This window comes from Copidosoma floridanum, unplaced genomic scaffold (assembly GCF_036245765.1).
Source record: "Copidosoma floridanum isolate Cflo_tuat_1 unplaced genomic scaffold, Cflo_Japanese_pri ptg000034l, whole genome shotgun sequence".
Lineage (NCBI taxonomy): Eukaryota > Metazoa > Arthropoda > Insecta > Hymenoptera > Encyrtidae > Copidosoma > Copidosoma floridanum.
In genome coordinates, this window is record NW_028321911.1 from 9,496,724 (window position 1) to 9,516,436 (window position 19,713).

Here is a 19,713-nt window from a genome sequence, read left to right on the forward strand (position 1 = left end):
TTGTACCTATGGTATGCGCAAAAACCCTCTCCCTTGGTCTCATGCATACAGGTAATTTTTCGCATGTATGAATTTTTCCTTCTACGATAGGTTTTTCAAATTTTAAAATAGCCAATCAGAAATAACTTACGCCCTCCTTCACCCTTCTACACACATTTTCATGCATTTTCTGGAGAATTTAAGAACTGCTCTTGATCTTAATTTCAAATCACACCTAGTAAATCACACAAGGAGTCAGCAACTTGGGAAGTACTCACCCGACTAGGAATCATCATCCTTTAACAAAATAAGGTACTTTTATTTTATAATTTATTAAGCGTTACTCTTTCTCACCCTCATCAATTTTTTTTTTTTTATTTATTTATTTATTTTTTTATTTTTTTTTTATTTTTTTTTTTTTACATCTTATCAATCGCTTTAGCCGCAGAAATGATTGGCAAAAGTTCTATCTTAACTCTCTTCGCAGCAATGATGTTGAGAGTTCTTTAAATTTTTAAAAATCTTTTTCATTAAAACAACACTTTTACCGCAGAAATGATGGTAAAGATCTGTTTTAACTCTCTCCGCAGAAATGATGTTGAGAGTTTTTAATTTCCTTCCTTCCTCTTGATTTAAATTTAAAAATCTTTTTAATAAAATAGTATAGGTTTTATGAACGTAATATTTTTTACAGCACAAAAATGGTGAAAAAAACATCAACTGGTGATATTAGAAGGTACAACGAACTACTTTTTCGTCGTGCGATAAATACTTTTGCAAGGGAGTAGTATGAAGAAAAAGAAGAAGAGCAGGCGATTGAACACCATGTGGACCCTGCGAGTCATGAGATATGCACGGAGGAGGATACCTTAGCAGATGCTGTTTATCATGATCAAGATGCTGCTGCTGCTATGAATCCTCTTGGAGACGTTGCCCAAGAAGCACTTCCCCCATTAGATTTTTTTTTTGAAGAAGAAAAAAGTAAGAAAAAAATTATTATTTTATATTGAATCTTTATATTTTGTAATATTTTCTTAAGAAATATTTTGTTTCTTTTTTCTTAGAAGAAAACACCCTTACAGCGTCTGAAGCTGCATGGGTAGAGGAAGTGTTAGCTGTTGATACGCCCTTAACAGCTTTATCATCGTCGGTTTCGTGGTGGATGGAGCAAAACTGGAGTTTTGAAACGGGACCACAACCAATAAAAGAAGAAGGAGAAGGAGGAGAAGAAGAAAACATCTCGCATACACTGAATCAAACAGTGCCGACAGTAGCAGCAGTAGCAGCCGATTGGGAAAACATTCCAACACATATACCAAGTATGACGATGAATATGGTAAAAGAAGAAAAAGATCTGCTATGGTACGTTGAAAGTTTGAATATTATAACTATAGGAAAAAAAAAAAAATTTCTATTTTTCAGTGAACAACCACCGCTTACACCACAGCATGAATATTCTTTACTTGTTGCAGCACGGGTAGTACCGTTAGACAACGAGCTTCTGCCAAACAATCTACAAGAGTGGACTGATGAAGATCGGAATATTTTAACCTTGAGGGTGGAGACAGCTCTTCAAAACCAAAGGCCGAAATCCAACAAGAAATGAAGAAGATGATAAGCGAACGGATGAAAGAACGTGAAAGAATTTTAAAACAGGAAACCCGGCTTAAAAAAAAAATTGAAAAAGCTGAAGAAAAAAAAAAGAGAGGCTATAGAAAAGCTCAAGCAACGGAGTTTAGCTTTAGCCACGAAAAATAGAGCAAGTCGAAAGCGACCTATTAAAGAAAATTATGTACATGATTTTTGTGAGAAAAAAAAAATGATACAATACCAAATTCTTCAATTGGCGAAAAAAAAAGAAAAAGTATTAGTAGTAGTAGTAGTAGTAGTTTTTTTTTTTTTTTTTTTTTGTGGAGGGAGGGGAAATGCATTGAGGCACACCGCAGGGACAGCGGTAGTGTGGGACTCGGTGGATTTTTTTTATTAGACCACCCATACCCACTAAAACCCCCCCCATGCCGCGTGGCTTTTGATCCACCCCGGAACCGCGTTAGCATTACTTCAGAGTGGAGCCACCAGGGAGACCATCACGTCTCGCAGCATTAGCGAGCAGGCCCGCCACCAGTTGCTAGAGGTGCCAATCCTCTCGAGTCCTGAAAAGGACTCGGGGTCCCTGAAGACCAGCACCCGTTTTCTAGCGCTTACTTAAAGCTTTCCCTAGATGATCAGTATAGATACGCAGCTCGGGTCCACATTTACCTACTCAGGGGGCCCCCGCTTCCTGCACGGCGGCCCTTTCCTCTTCTTTTTTCTGCAGGAGGACAGACTCAACGAAGCCATCCACCGCCGACCACCCCTCCTCGCTGCTGAGCATCTTGGAGATGATGTTTTCGGGGGCGGGTGCCACGCCGATCCCGTCCACCAGCCGCTGGCGCTCACGGTGCCATCTCTCACACACGAAAAACGTATGTTCGACGGTATCATCCAACGCAGGGCAGTAAGAACATCTAGGAGATGCCCTCACCGCCATGCGGTGGAGATAGGCATCGAACTGACCATGCCCGGAGAGGAACTGGGTGAGGTGGTAGTTTACCTCTCCATGCCCTCTCTCCACCCATGGCCGCAGGTCCGGAATCAGGCGGTGCGTCCATCTACCCACTACAGCCCGACCCCACTCCTGCTGCCACGTTGTCAACGTTTCCTCCCGCCTGTCGCTATCGCTTTCGTCGCCGGAGCTCAGGAATTTCCTTCGCCGCTCCCGCGCAAGCAACACGACGGGTATCGTTCGTGCTATCACCATAGCGGCAGCGGAGGAGACCGTGCGGTAGGCACACGCGATTCTTAAGGATCCAATGCGCTGCACCGAAGTTAGGCGCTCTCGGAGATCCTTCCTCGCGAGTGCGTCCGCCCACACCTCCGCACCGTACAGCAGGATCGAGTTGGAGACCGACGCAAGGAGCCGTCTTTTGGCTTCCCGCGGGCCCCCAACGTTCGGCATTAACCGTGAAAGTGCCCCAGAGACCCCAGCGGCTTTATCGGCTGCTCTTCTGATGTGCTCCCCGAAGGTGAGTCGTGAATCGATCCACACTCCGAGGTAGCGCACCACCGGGCTCGCGCAGATTACCTCACCCGCAACGCTCAGGCGAAAGTCACCCCCGAACCACCTCTGCCTAGTGAGGACGACCATCTCCGTTTTTCCTACAGCTAGCTCAAAACCGTGATCCCGGAGCCACTCCGACACCATCGCGACCGCCCACCGTATTTTGCGCTCGGCCTCCTCTCGCGATCTCGCTGTGACGTGCAATGCTATGTCGTCAGCAAAGCCCGTCAGCTTGACCCCCGGAGGCATTTCAAGGCGCAAAAGTTCGTCGTAGACCAGGTTCCAGAGATCGGGGCCAAGGGCAGATCCCTGAGCGACTCCCGACGTTAGAGGCCTCTCTTTTGGTCCATCCTTCGTGTCGTACCGGAGTACTCGATCCTGGAGGTAACTGTCCAGGATCTTTCTCAGGTAGTCCGGTACATTCTGGCGCTTCAGGGCCCTCATTATGTCGGACCATTTCGCTGAGTTAAAGGCATTCTTCACGTCAAGAGTCGCCAGGACACAGACGCTCCTCGTCTTATGAGAGGGTTTCCATGCCTCTTCGACCGATCCGAGGACCTCGGCCACAGCCATAACCGTCGATCGCCCCTTACGGAACCCATACTGATTTTCTGAGAGGTTGACTTCTCCTCTCAGGCGAATTCTGATCAGCCTCTCTAGCATTTTTCCAGCATTGTTTAACATACCTAAGGGTCGGAATGACGACGGGACCAGGGGGGGTGGTTTGCCCTTGTCCAGAAGAACGAGCCTTTGGATCTTCCAACGCCTGCTGAACAGTCCAACGCGCAGGCACGCATTGAACAAGTCCAACAAAACGTGTGGCTTTTCCGCAGCTATTATCTTGAGGACTTCGGACGGCACCCCGTCCGGGCCAGGGGCCTTTCGCCCCGGCGTCTCCGATGCCACCGACCTTAATTCCTCGAGAGTGAAGAGAGGTACCTGTCCTACACTTATGTCCTCCCCCCTCCTAGCGGGATGCTCCGGAAAGAGGCAAGAGACCACTCTCTCCAAGAAGGAAGGTTCCATCGGCGGCGCCGGGTCCGAACCGCGAAGTCTTTTTAACGCGATCCGGTAGCCCAGGCCCCACGTGTCCTTGTCCACCTCGGCGATGAGCTCGCGCCAGCATCGGTTCTTGCTCACCTTGATCGCCCTCACCAGCGCTTTTTTTGCTTCCTTGTACGCGGCAGCAGCTGTCCCGGCGCCTTCGCGAGTTCTGTGTCGCTGTGCAAGACGCCGTAGATGCTGTGCCTCTCTGCGCAAGTCAGCAATGTCCTCTGTCCACCAGTAGCACGAACGTCGACCCCTCCCGGCAGACCTTTTGGGCATACACGCGTCGCACCATTCCTTGACCCGTCTCGTAGTGCCACCAACGAGTGCCTCAGCCTCCGCTTGATTATTGATCTTGTTTAAATCGGTTGGAGGCGGCGCGCCAACCATGGCTTCCAGTAGCAAATCTCGGTTGAGTTTTGCAACGTTCCACCCGCTAACGCGCCGTCGGCTTACATCTCGCGAAGTTGCACCACGATCCTCGTGTATCACGAAGCTGACGTACTGGTGATAACTGGCCGTGTAGTCCTCCAGGACTTGCCAGTCGGAGACCCGTGCCGCCATTTCTGACGACACCAGCGTGAGATCGATGATCGTTCCCCGGTTGCCAGGTCGCCTGAACGTTGCTGAACCACCAGAATTCATGACGATGAGATCCAGCCTTGCAGCCATCTCTAACACCGCCCGTCCTCTGGGGTCGGTTCTCGGCTCCCCCCAAGCGATGGCCTTGGAGTTAAAGTCGCCGGCCAGGACTACATCACCACTTTCCCTGCACACTCGAACGGTATCCTCGAGTTCGGCAAGCCGATCTCTAAAGACACCAATCGAAATGTTAGGGGATATGTAGCAACTCACATAGAAAGCACTACCACACCTGATCCACACGAACCCGTCTCCACCTCCAGTGTCGGATACGGAGAACTTCTCGCTGCGAATCAGGATGGCTGCGCATTTTGTCCTGTCGCAGTACCAGCCCCGGCCCGGTAGCGTGCGGGATGGCTCACTTATAAAGAGCATATCCTCACCCCAGGCACGGGAAAACTGGTCCAGCAAATCGTGCGCGAGCACGGTCCTATCAAGATTCACCTGCAGGATCAGCGCCATTTCCTCGAAGCTATTCCTACAGCCGCCCGTAGGGCTCCACACCTGGCAGACCCAGCGACATGTCTGGTATCCGGCCTCGGGTTTACGTTCTCGCACAGGTAGCAGCTCGCTTCTTTTTGCGAGCAGCCCCTTGCCACGTGACCCTTTTTGCCACACCTGAAGCATGCCCCGGCTCTGTCAGGCCCGCCACACTGGTGAGAGATGTGGCCGAACCCAAGGCACCTGTAGCAACGCTCGGCCCTAGTCCTGGGCCGTATCCTGCAGTTGACCCAGCCAAGCCGCAGGTGGTCCATTTTGTCGAGGACCGCCGCTGCAGACGCAGGGGCCTCAATATAGGCGACCCTGTTTCCTCTGGTCGTTCTCGACGAAAGCCGCACGACCATCTCTGGTAGAGCAGCCCCGTCGAGACGACCCTTCATCGCCGCCGTAACCTCCTCCTCGGTCACCGTCGGGTCCACATCTCGGATCTCCCAGACGAGACGCGGGACGAGGGTGCGAACGCCGCCAGCATCCGCCACAGCGCTTTTTAACGCTGCCGCGAACGCCTCGTGACGCTCAGCGTTGGCCTTTCGCAGTTCGACGAGGACTCCACCCGTCCTCGTCTCTCTGACCGATGCCACCCCCACCCCGAGCCCGTCCAGGCTCACCTTTTTCATCTGGGCCAGGACCTCGGCGTACTTTTTACCCTCAGCTGGCTTGATGAGGATTGCTTCTGGCCTGGCCCTCCGATGCGGCTTCCCAGCGTTGCCAGGAGGCAGGCACCCCTCCGAAATTTTTTTCGGATTAGCGCCCTCCTCTTTCTCCATCTCCTTCTTTTTTTTCTTTCTTTTTTTGGAGACGGTCTTCCATTCCTTTTGATAAGAAGGATTACCGTCTCCATTTCCTTCCTTTGCAGGCGGGGTCCGTTCCCTCTCATCCGGACTGGACTCCAACCGCCGCGTCTTTTTTTTCGGCGGTCGCGCCGGGAATGTGGGACTCGGAGAGCTCCCCACATCCTTCCTCTTCTTCTCCCCTGAAGGAGTCGAAAAGAGAGATGGGGACCCCGACCCCCCCTCCCCAGCCGCTACATTAGCCAACTTCCTTTGGAGGCTCTGAGCCGCGGACAGGGCATACTCTACTCCAAGTCTTATGTCCTTCTGGGTGGTCCCGTATTTTTTAACAAGTCCACCCAGCCTGACCAAAACCTGCAGCAAGTTGTTGAAGATAGCCTCTTCCCGGTACTCCTCTCCCACTGCGTTGCCGTGGCCTTCACCACCCTCACGTATCAAACCCTTCCCCAAAACCCTTAACATATTAACCTTCATTTTGTTCCCACGAGTAGCTAGGGAAATAAAAGTCCGCCGACACAGAGCCCCGCGTGTGCCGGTAAGGCTAAGTACTCGTGGAGGTCGCCAGGTATCCACGAGGCACCGTTTGAGACCGCCAGTACCCCGGCGGCCAACTAACCTTTCGGCACGGTACGCATGACACCTTCGGCTTAGGGAGAGTAGTAGTCTGGGAATGGTGTTCGTGTGTAATGTATGTATTTGTTGGTACACAACGGTCATCCCAGGGAGACGAGCGGCAGGCGTACAGTCCCGAGACCACGCAGACAACCCAACAAAACGGGCTGGCGTAAGGCACTAAGGTGCCGCCATATAGCCTCCTCAGTGGTAGTAAGCCTAGATTAGTCGGCCCACCACGTCTTTTTTGTTCATGAGGCGTACAGCCATATCAGATGTGGTTACCCAGACTTACCCGGGCCTCATCATCCGGCTTCACCCGTCGCCGGGCCCCCAACACAAGCCCGGAAAAGGACCCGCCACACGCAACCCAGAACAATCCGTAAGTGTCCCTGTGTTTGTTTAGTAAGAGTGTGTGATGCATGTATCTGAGAAGAATGTTTTAACCGCCGCTTACTTCTATACACGACGGGTGCTAGTTTTTGTTGGCCCGCATCAAGCAATGGAGTGCCACCCACGGAAGCAGCAAAAAGCGAAGAACAAGGAGCACAAGCAGAGCCGGCCCATACATCCACACCGATGGAGGCATGGGGCACTATTCCCCCGCCCACACCACCGCAGATACACACGCCAGCGCCACACACGCCCCCCGATCCACGCCCCCGACCACCCCCATAGAGAGCCACCCCAGCTGCCCATCTTCACCTCTTATTTCAAGAGGATGCCCTTATCCGCCACCCGGGGAAGCGCCCGGTATGGAGAAACTAGCGAAAACCCCACCCGGGAGTAGTAGTAGTAGTAGTAGTAGTAGTAGTAGTAGTAGTAGTAGTAGTAGTAGTAGTAGTAGTAGTAGTAGTAGTAGTAGTAGTAGTAGTAGTAGTAGCAGCAGCAGCTGCAGCAGTAGTAGTAGTAGCAGTAGTTGTGGTAGTTGTAGTAGTTGTAGTAGTAGTGACAGTAGTGATAGTATGAATCCTTAAAATTAAGTAAATTTGAATGTAAATAAAAAAAATAAAAAATAAAATAGTATAAAATGAATTTCTTCTAAAATGTTGTGATGAGTTTTGTATGAACAACTGTGTACCCCTCCCCCCCTTCCCCCTCCATATGCCTACTATTTTCTAAAATTTATTTTATATTAAGATTGGAGCTGCTTCAACAGCTCATTTTCATGTAATCTGTGAGCAAGTAAACTTGCAGTTTTTAGCTATGGCAACAGTTCAATATTTTAAAGATGTGGCTCACCAGCTATGGAAAACATATCAGCAAACTATAAATAGATATGATGCTGCTCATATCCAAATTCAATTAGATAGCAGTCTTACAGTTCTAAAGGATAGTAAAAAAAAAATGACTTATCAACTTCCGAATTGAAAAAATTTCAATCAGCGATAGCTTTACTAGGTATAGCTGCAGGGGCATCTACATCAGCAGTAATACCGTCAACAACAACACTTCCAGTTGCTGAGAACAATAAAACAGTAAGTCTCGAAAATGTTAATAGTGCTTTCGAAAAACGAATCATGACAGCATTGATTGTTAATTTAAAACATTTAGTTTGAGAAATTTTTTTAAAGATGCAAAGAAGCAGTTTTTAAACCAAATACAACAGTCTCTAAGCAAACATGAAACACTAAAAGTTAATACAGTGTTGTCATCTGAATATGTTATAGTAAAAGATAACATTGAAAGTGCTGATATAAAATTCTTTAACACAAAGTCACAATCCATTTATCAAACAACTGATTTAGACGATTGGTTTGATAAGAATGTGCAACAGCCAATTGAGCAAAGATTACCAGATTACATTAAAAAAAAATGCTTGTGTAAATATTGTTAACACGGACAATCAATGCTTTAAATGGGCTATTTTATCAGCATTGCATCCAGTAAATAAAAATGCAAATCGTATTTCAAATTATAGAAGATACGAAAACGAGTTAAATTTTAATGATATTGAGTTCCCGGTTACCCCTAAAAAAATTTCTAAATTTGAAAAACAAAGTAATGTTTCGGTTAATTTACATTTTTAAAAAAAGAAAGGTAATACTTATAATGATTGTCCTAGTCATTTATCAGGAAACAAAAAAGAAAATCATGTTAACCTTTTACTTGTTGAAAATTTTTATATTGATGATGAGGAGGATGATAATACAATCAATATTGAGAACGATTTAAATACAGAGTATAAATATCATTATGTTTGGATTAAAAATTTGTCACGTTTAATACGCAAACAGTTGTCTGAACATCAACATGCCGCAAACATATGTGACCGATGCCTTCATTACTTTTGGTCTAAAGATAAATTGAAAGCCCATGAAGAAGATTGCAAAAATATGAATAGTTGCAAAATTGTTCTACCTAAAAAAGAGAAAAATGAGCACATACTTGAATTTAAAAATTTTACATACAAGAACCGAGTACCTTTTGTTGTTTATGCGGACTTTAAATGTTTATTGGAATCCGTTGAAAATAAACTTGCGTATCAACATCATGTAGCATACAGTATTGGATGTTATATCAAATTCAGTTATGATGATAGTCAATCAGAGTATAAAAGTTATAGACAAAATGATGTAAATAATGATGAGACACCTGCTAAATGGTTTGTCAATATTCCTTACCTTCTTGCTTTAAAACTGGAAGAATTGTATAAAAATCCGATCAAGATGATTGATTTGACAACAGCAGAAAAGTTCATGTATGATCAAGCTTGTTTATGTCATATATGTAACCAGCCCTTTAGTTTAGTTGATAAAAAAGTACGAGATCATTGTCATCTGACTGGAAAGTACGCATATTTTTTATTTTTTTATTTTTACTGTGACAGTTATTATTATTTCATACACCAAACAAAAAAATATTTTTTTTATTGCAGGTTTCGAGGTCCTGCGCATAGCAAGTGTAATATTAATTATCATGATTCACAAATGATACTGATAATTTTCCATAACTTAAGCGGTTATGATTCTCATTTGTTTATAAAAGAACTCGCGATGAACTTCCCAGGAAGAGTTCAACTTTTACCTCAGACAAAAGAAAAGTATATTTCTTTTACAAAATACGTTGAAGGAACTGATATTAATCTACGATTCATAGATAACTTTAAATTTATGCCGTCATCTCTCGACAAACTGTCATCATATTTAGATGAAATGAAAATTATCGAAAGTATATTCTCAAATGATAACTACAGTATGAATCAAATAAATTTATTAAAAAGGAAAGGCATATTCCCGTATGATTATATATCCTCGTTTGAAAAACTAGAGGAAAAAAAGATACCAACAAAACAAGATTTTTATAGTAGCTTATACGAAGCTCATATTACTGATGAAGAGTATGAGCATGCTAAAAGTATCTGGAATACTTTTAACATTCCAACACTTGGGCAGTATTCAGATTTATACTCGAAGACTGATGTGCTACTTGCCGAAGTTTTCGAAAATTTTCGAAACAATTGTCTCGAAGCATATGAATTAGATCCGGCTCATTATTATACAACACCTGGTTTAACTTGGGATGCCATGTTGAAGTATACAAAGGTTAAAAATATTTTTTAAATTATAATTCATTATGAAATAATAATAATATTAATGATGATAATTGATTTAAGGTCAAACTTGAATTATTAACTGATATTTACATGCTTATGTTTATTGAGCGCGGCATACGAGGTGGCATCAGTCAAAGTTGTAATCGCTATGCTAAAGCAAATAATGCATACATGGAAGAAGGCAAACGCGATGATATGGATGAAAAATATCTAATGTATTATGATGTCAATAATTTGTATGGTTGGGCCATGACACAACCATTGCCTTACGCTGGTTTCAAATGGATTGAAAATATTAACCCAACAGGTATTTTGAATGTAGAAGATGATGCTGAAATCGGGTATATACTCGAAGTAGATCTTACTTACCCCGAAGTAGATCTTACTTACCTCGAAGATCTTACTTACTCTCCATAACGCACACAAGGATTTGCCATTCTGTGCTGAGCACATGACACCTCCAGGATCCAAACAAAAAAAATTATTGACTACTCTGTACGACAAATAACGATATGTAATACGTTATTGGGCACTCAAGCAAGCTGTGAGTCATGGTCTCCGTATAACAAAAATCTATAGAGCCATACAGTTTTATCAAAGTTCCTGGTTAAAAACATACATTGACTTAAACAGTCAAAAACGTCAAAATGCAAAAAATGACTTTGAGACGATGTTGTACAAATTATTTAATAATGCAGTATATGGAAAAACAATGGAAAATGAGCGCAAGCGAATTGATGTTAAGCTTATCAACAAGTGGGCAGGAAGATTTGGGGCAGAAGCATATGTTTCACGTCCCAATTTTCATAGTTGTGACATATTTGACGAGCAGCTTGTTGCTATACAATTAATGCGCACTGATATTTTTTTTAAAAACCAATATACATAGGATTAATTGTCTTGGACCTGTCCAAAACACTTGTGTATCAATTTCATTATGATTTTATGAGAAATAAAATCGGGGATCAGTGCAAACTGTTGTATACCGACACTGATAGTCTTATATATGAAATAACGAATAAAAATATCTATAATATGATGCGTGAGAATATCAGAGAATTTGACAAGTGGGACTATCCTATCAACAATGACTTTAATATGCCTTGTGAAAACAAAAAAATTTTTGGTCTTATGAAAGATGAATATTATGTTGGAATTTGTAGGATTGCGAAGTAAAATGTATAGCGTAAAAATTCAAAATCAAAAACTATTAAAAAAAGCTAAAGGTGTAAAAAGCTCCATTGTAGGAGCTACGATAACCTTTGAAGATTACATCAAGTGTCTGACTAAAAATACTAGCATCACTTGAGAGCAGAAAATTATTAGATCGCGTCATCATCAACTATACACTGAAAAAGAAACGAAAATTGCTTTAAGTGCACACGACGACAAACGATTTTTGCAACCTGGTTGTACCGATACTCTACCATGGGGTCATTATAGCATAGTGGGAGATGAATCATCCAATAAGAGGGAAGGATCGATAGAAGGGGTAGCCAATCAGGTAGGAGAAGCTGCAAGGACTGTTCCTGTATTGGATCCCTTAAAAATAGACAGAACACTAGCAGATGAGCCTACAGTGGGGGGATCGGTACCATATAAGGAGTAGTCTCGACCAGGCAAGCTCATTCTACACCCCAGCAGAGGTCCAAGTAAGGTTGAACTCAATCAACAGAAGCTGACATCACCTTTAAGTGAACCACCTCGTAAAAAACCTAAATACAGTCACGGTAACATATTTTTTTTTTTTTCATTTTTATTTTTTTTATTTTTTTTTTCTTATAGTAAATATTTGTGCATATTCACACAGCATATGTAATGTTTGAATAATTGATGCTAACTTTCAGGTTTTTTTTGTTTGTTAAAGATGGATCTTGCAACACTCAACAAAATCGCTGACAGTGATTTTCTCCCAACGAAAAAACTTTCCGAATTGATTCCTGACCAAAACCACATGGTGTCAAAACTAAGAAAAGCTTATACTAAATTCGGACCCAAGATAGTTGCAGAACTTGACGATGAATTTCAAATTTTTCTGAAGACTAGTATAAGTGCAGCTTCGTTTAAAAACAAAGAATTCTATAATGAATTATTGGATGCTGTAAATAAATTTAAATTATTTATTGTATACAATGGAAAACACATTATATTTTCTTATGTGTGATGTAAAAAAGTGAAAAAAATAAATTACAATTTTCTCTAAAATTTGAGTATTTATTCAAAACATTCTTCCTATGTAACATTTTCATTATTACTTGATACATATTACAATCTAATAATTCTTTAACTTAAAGTGATTCAAATATCTTAGTTATTTATTCGTCCAACTATTGTGAGTACTGTCAAAACCCAACCATTTAACAAAAACTCGATTGCCACGCCTTTGAAGGATCTTCTCTATGAGGTATACATCAGGATGTTTTGTTTTCTGCAGTTCTTGCACGTAGAAACCTCCAGAAATAGGTTGATCTTGATAATCTTTCAGATGATATGTCGTTGGATTTGTTGCTGCTACTCGCGTGATTGTAAATATTTCTGTCAACCAATTTGGTGTATAACCTTTTTCGAATGCTTGTTTTGTCTTGCTTACACGTACTTTGTCGCCAATTTTAAATTTTGGCTTACTGCTATTTTCACATTTTTTAAAAATTTTTTCAAGACTTGAACTACATTTTCAGCAGTAACGTCTTTCGGTTTCACACCAATTGTTCGATGCTTCCTATTGTTATATAATTTAACTAACGTTTGTGTTAAATTCAACCACTTATAATTGCCTTGCAAACTAAATTTTTTCCACATCAAATCTTTTAAAGTCCGATTGAATCGCTCGCATATTGAAGCTTTAAGATTGCTGTGAGTTGAGTATAAATTTATTTTATATTTTTGCATGAGATTTTGGAAGTTTGCATTATAGAATTCTTTGCCGCGATCAGTTTGCATGTTTACTGGTACCCGTCCTTTTTTTAATATCGAATGCATTGCTGCAGTTACTTCTTCACCAGTTTTTTTCTTGATGGGTACAGCCCATGCGTACTTGGAGAAAATATCTATTACAGTGAGCATATACCGATATCCTTTGTTTTCGGAAGTGTAAGGCTGCATCTCTACAAGGTCTGCTTGCCAAGTCTCATCTAAACCACGTATGTTGAATTTTCGGCGAGGATAATTACGCCTTGCTGCCTTATGTAGTTCCTCAACGATTTGCTCCATGTATTAATTGTCTAGGTTTAAGTTTTCTGAATCAGCTTGAATAAGTGGGAATTTTTTTTGTAAGTTGAATACAAAAATTTGAAAGCTATCTATTTCTTTTTCAAGCTTTTTAATTACTTCAATCAAGTAAGCATAATTTACTGCATCTTGAGGCTGTTTCGGTGTTCCAACATTGCACAGTCTTTTGTTATTTAAGTCATACTGCCCATCTGTTGTAAGTTTATATCCAATACCAGGAGGACCTCGGCTACCGCCTTCGGTTTTACCTAGTTTTTGACCAAATACATCAACACTCATTTTGATACTAAAGCAAAAATTGTGCACATTAATATATATATCCTCCTTCACGAAGCTCTTCGATGATAGATAAAATTTCATTGTCAAGACTTGTATTTCCTGCCGACTTTTCAGCTATTAATAAGCGTAAGCGATCTACTAACTCATTAGGATCATCCCAGTGTGTATAATCTACTTTTTGCATTATTCGAGCAGTTTTATAATGAGGTAGCAGCGATCCACCTTTTTTACAAACCGTGAGATCGAACATTGGAGCAATCATTTTAATAAACTTATTACTATTATGGGTTCGTATAGCTCTGTTTTTTTTTAAACCCTTTTCTGTGAACATTTGACATTTTTAATAATATGTAGTATTTTTCAAAATCCTCCTGTGTCAACAGAGATTCATTAGGATGCTTTTTGATGAGTAGCTCCATTAATCCCGGAGTCATTGGATACTTTAAATCATATATTTTGATATGATTATTTTCAAATTCTATTCGCGAATCGCCAAGTTTGTACAACTCATTTTCTTTCCGAACTCCATACTTTAAATCTAATAAATCTTTCTGATTTTCATCAAGTATTTGTAAATAAAAATTATTTAATGAATTCTTACTAATTTGCGCTGAATCAACTGATTGATTCTGAATAGTATTATTTAAATCAGTATCATCATCACTTTCACTAATGGCAGACTCGAATGTTATATCACTTTCACTAAACTCTTCTCTGTCTTTTGGATGCTTTTCTTTATCAACTTTGTTATTTTCTTCATCGTTTTTATTATAAAAATAATTATGAGTAACAGAATTATTACTATTATTTTTTCGTTTTTTTGTTTCGGCAACAATTTCCATTAGAGGGTCTGTAATTGGTTTAAAAGTTTCACTAAGCACTTTTTCAGCTTCATTTTTCCCAAACTTCAATAGTCTATACTTTTTTCTAACAGCCTCACGTGCCTTCACTAACTGATGTAGAAAATCTTTCTCTTGTTCATACATAATGATAATGATGCTGACGATGATGATGATGCTTCAATGTCTTGCGACTGACTGTAATGATTGCACTAGGTATGTCCTAAATGTACAGCAAAATTATCAAAACCTTTTCTGTAGCGACCATTATTCATTTGTTTATCTTTATTTATAACAACAAATCCATGTTTATCATCATTCCAGCAATTAGAGCATAAATTTTTAAATTGAATGTATGGCATGTCAGAGTTTACATGATCATTATACACATGCTTCAAATTAACATCATCTTGACGGAATAAAACTAAAAAATTAACGTTATTCCTTACAAGATGCTTTGGGACTTGAGCATATGACTGACAAAGATAAAAGCAGTCAACATTTTTGTGTCTACCCATACAGAAAAAGGCCTTTACATTGTCTTGTTTTTCACAAGCTATATCATCAAAAATCATTATAGAATTTGGTAAAGCATCATCGGGTGAAACTACAGTCTCATGTTCGCTGAAAGGTAAGTATTTCACACCCTTTATAGGCTCCAATAAATCTTTTAAAAACTTGTATTTTGGCTGATGCAGCAATTTAGAATACACATACACATTCTCAAACTTAACACCATTGGGATGCACAATTAAAGCCAATAAGCTATTAATTTTACCACAATTAGATGTACCGCAAAATACTGCGCGAATACTATCGGGGAGTAGTTCACCATGTCGATTTGAACGCTTTTTTTGTTTTACAATAGCGTCAAAATTCGGAACTTGTAATTTTATGGATTGTTCTTTGAATTCCATGTCTACTCAGTGTAAAGGATGAGTGACAACTAATCTTTTAATTGAATAGTATATCGCTTTTATATTTTGAGCTCTTTATTGTAACGAATTCGTCTACTATAAATACATTATTTGTTTTCTCGAACGCTTAGTCATAATTCAACCTCTGAAGACTAATCATCATCGTGTATCATCATGATCATGCATCGTAAGAGAGGACGAGGTCTTGTAAATAAAATCATAAATTCTTTACCAGTAGAGCTTCATTTGCCTGGATATCAGTATTGTGGGCCTGGTACTAAGCTTGCTAAGCGTCTTGCTAGAGAAGATCCAGGAGTTAATCCGCTGGACGCCGCGTGTAAAGAGCATGATATAGCATACTCAAAAAATCGACAAGATTTAAAAGCCAGACGCGAAGCAGATAAAATTTTAGCTGATAAGGCTTGGCAAAAAGTTAAAGCTTCAGATTCAAGTATTGGTGAAAAAGCAGCAGCTACCTTTGTGACTGGCGCTATGAAGCTTAAAAGTAAATTTAGTATGGGGCTAAAGAAGGAGAAGAAGAAGAAGAAACATTGTATTAACAAAAGGAAAAGAAAAAAGAGTAGCTTAAAAAAACAAAGTAAAGCTTTAAGTGCAATTATTAAAGCTGCTTCACAAGACATGAATACCAATAGCAAAAAAGCTCAAGATGTTATTAGTAGTGCTTTGAAAGGTGCTCGTACTGCTGTTAAAAAATCTGGTGGTAAAAAGCATGTTAAAATTCCCCGCATCTTACGCCTTCCTACTCAAATTGGTGGAGCTCTACCTCTAATACCCTTGTTTGCTGGTTTAAGTGCAACAGGTGCTATAGCCAATGGAATAGGATGAATTATTAAAAGCATCAATGCTACTAAGTCAGCCAAAAAGAAGATAGCTGAGAGTCAGAGACATAATCAAACCATGAAAGCTATTGCCCTCGGGAAAGGTCTTTATCTCAGACCTCATAAAACTGGATTAGGAGTCTATTTAAAGCTTTACGTTGGAAAAGGTTTAAAGAAAAAAAAAAAAAAACAAAAAAAAAATCAAAAAAAGTTCAAAGCAGTAAAATTACCTGATCGAGCTCTGACCAACATAGATTTGATGAAATATTCTAAAATCTTAAAAATCTTACGTTTTCGTGGAGTATTCATGAGAAACAACTTACCTGCTGATGGCCCGCGGTTTTCTAAAACAGCTATAGTAAATCTTGATGATAAGAATGGACCTGGAACTCACTGGGTAGCTTATCGAAAATGTGGTAATAATGTTGTATATTTTGACAGTTTTGGAGATCTTCAGCCACCTATCGACTTAATGTTATATCTAAAAGTTAATAATGTGAAATATAATCATAAGCGTTATCAAAAATTTAACTCTTACAACTGCGGTCATTTGAGCTTAAAGTTTCTTTCAAAACAAATATAACTTTCTTTCATCAAGAGAAACCTCTTAGTTGTACTTTGACAATGATGGAAGAAACATTAACATTAAGCCTTTCTGGTACTTCTTCTGTTTTAGAAGCACAGTATTTTCCACCTATTGAATTATCGCCAAAACACAGCTACGTTCTTGGCTTAGTAGAACTTTTGTCATTCAACTCAATTCCAAATATTGATGAAAATTGTAATAAATTTTACGTTGACAATCAAGTTATTGTATTACCAATCGGTAGTTATGAGATCGAAGATATTAAGTCATTTTTAATTGAAGTATTACAACCTCGCAACATAAATCTTGATATTACGCCAAACAATAATACGCTTCGAAGTGTTATCAAGTGCAGCCATACCATTGACTTTCGACCTAAGGATTCTATAGGTCGTTTATTAGGTTTCACTCAGCGAGTTCTTAACAATAACACCACTCATATTTTAGACTTACCTGTAACTATTCTGAAGATAAACGCATTAAGAGTTGAATGTAACATTACGAGAGGAGCTTACATAAATAGCAACAAAGTGCACACGATTCATGAATTTTTTCCAGCAGTACCACCAGGATATAAAATTATTGAAGTTCCTTCACAAATAATTTATTTACCGATTATTGGACGTATTATTGATCATATTCAAGTACGTATAGTAGATCAGGACGGTAATTTAGTTAATTTTCGTGGTGAAGTCATAACTATAAGATCGCATATAAAACCCTCTTCATAATGGGTATCATTTATAATCAAACAAATCATATAGGTAGCTCAATATGCACTCCAGCACTCAGTCAACGACGAGCTCTAACCGTTGAGGCGTCAGAAAAAACAGTCCATAAAAGCATCGAGACATCTAAGAAGACAGCCAACACGTCGAAAACTAACTCATCAAAACATACAGTTTATAAAAAGTCTCGGTCCAAAAATAAAAAGCCCTGGTGGAAACTAAATTGGATACTTTTTTGTTGTATACAAAATGGACGAGATTCTAAGTATTCAGTCTCCAGTCGCATTTGACGAATCAATTGCGCACTATGAGATTCATGCTCATCAGCCGTATGCATCTTCAACATATGGTAACAGCGATGAAATTCGAATTTCAATTCAACATCAAGATTTGTGTCTTCTACTATCCAGAAGTTCTTTACATGTTTATGGAAGATTGGTCAAAGCAGATGGAAATACAGCAGTAACAAATACTGCTTTGATACACAACGCAATCTGCCACTTATTTGAAGAAATAAGATATGAGATTAATGCCATAGAGGTCGACAAGTGCAAAAATGTTGGATTAACAACCCTTATTAAAAATTGGTTATCACTTCGTCCTGATCAAAAATTTATGATAAATGCCGGTTGGCTTGGTGTTGGAGAAGAAGCTGATGATCTTACAAATGATAACGGCTACTTTGATATTATGCTTCCACTGAATATGATTTTGGGTTTTGCTGAAGACTATCGTAAAATAGTTGTTAATGTAAAACATGAGCTTATACTTACAAGAGCAAGAAACGATATAAATGCCGTGTTGCAAACTCCAGTTAATGCTAATGCTGCTGATCTCATAGCCGTAGAAACTTGGGAAGACTTTAAAATAGTAATATTGAAGCTCGAGTGGCTTATGCCATATGTGGTAATGTCAGATTCTCATAAAATTCGTTTATTAAATTATCTGCAAAAAGACAAGTTTATACCTATGAGTTTTCGATTTTGGGAATTATATGAGTATCCCCTGTCACCTAGCACATCCAAACATATATGGACAGTTAAAACATCAAATCAGTTGGAAAAGCTACGTTACGTTATTTTAGCCTTTCAAACTAACTGTAAAAATCAAAAAATGTAAGCGCTAGTATGTTTGATCACTGCAACATAAGAAATGTGAAACTCTACTTAAATTCACAATATTATCCTTATGGTGATCTGAATCTTGATATAACGCGTAACCAGTATGCATTGCTATATCATATGTATGCTAATTTTCAAAATTCATACTATGGCAAAGATTGTACACCTTCACTGGGCAAACAATACTTTCTCAATCGAATACCTTTAATCGTCCTCGATTGTTCAAAACAAAACGAGTCATTGAAAAATGCTCCAGTAGATGTGAGGCTAGAATTTGAGTCGCATACAAATTTTCCTGCCAATACGTCAGCTTATTGCTTAATTTTGCACGACCGTATAGTTCAATACAGTCCAATGAGTGGGGATGTCGAGAAACTTGTGTAGATATAAAGTTGATTCAGGGCTTTGCTAGCATCAGTTTATTTTCAACCACAATGGATAAAGGTCGGAGCAACAGCTGGAGTAAAGAAGAAGCAGAAAACAAACGACGACAAGAAGAGTGGGAAAAATTTATGAGAAGAAACGAGAAGAAAGAGTTGATGAAACAAAATCTGCGGAAAAATAGAAAGATAAAGACTGTAAAATTGTCTGAAAATTAATATGTTTAATAAGCTTTAGTTTAATTAATATGTCACATAAACCGTGTACGAGTAATTTTACAACTAATATTAAGTATCAAAATATCCCAACTATGCATGATGATGATAGAAATAAGAAATCTGGGCTGAAAAACTTCATCGATAAATATTCAACCAACAAAGGATCTTGTCCTAAAAATCAAGTTTACGAAAAAATAAAAAAGCAATAAAATTAAATACTATAATTGCGAAAGATGAAGTATTTTGTGGACATGCAAGGTTTCAAGAAACCGGGTAATGATTATGTGCTCAAAGAATTGGCTATCCTCCCGCTCAATGCTAACGATGCAGAAGCCCAAGTATTTCTTTT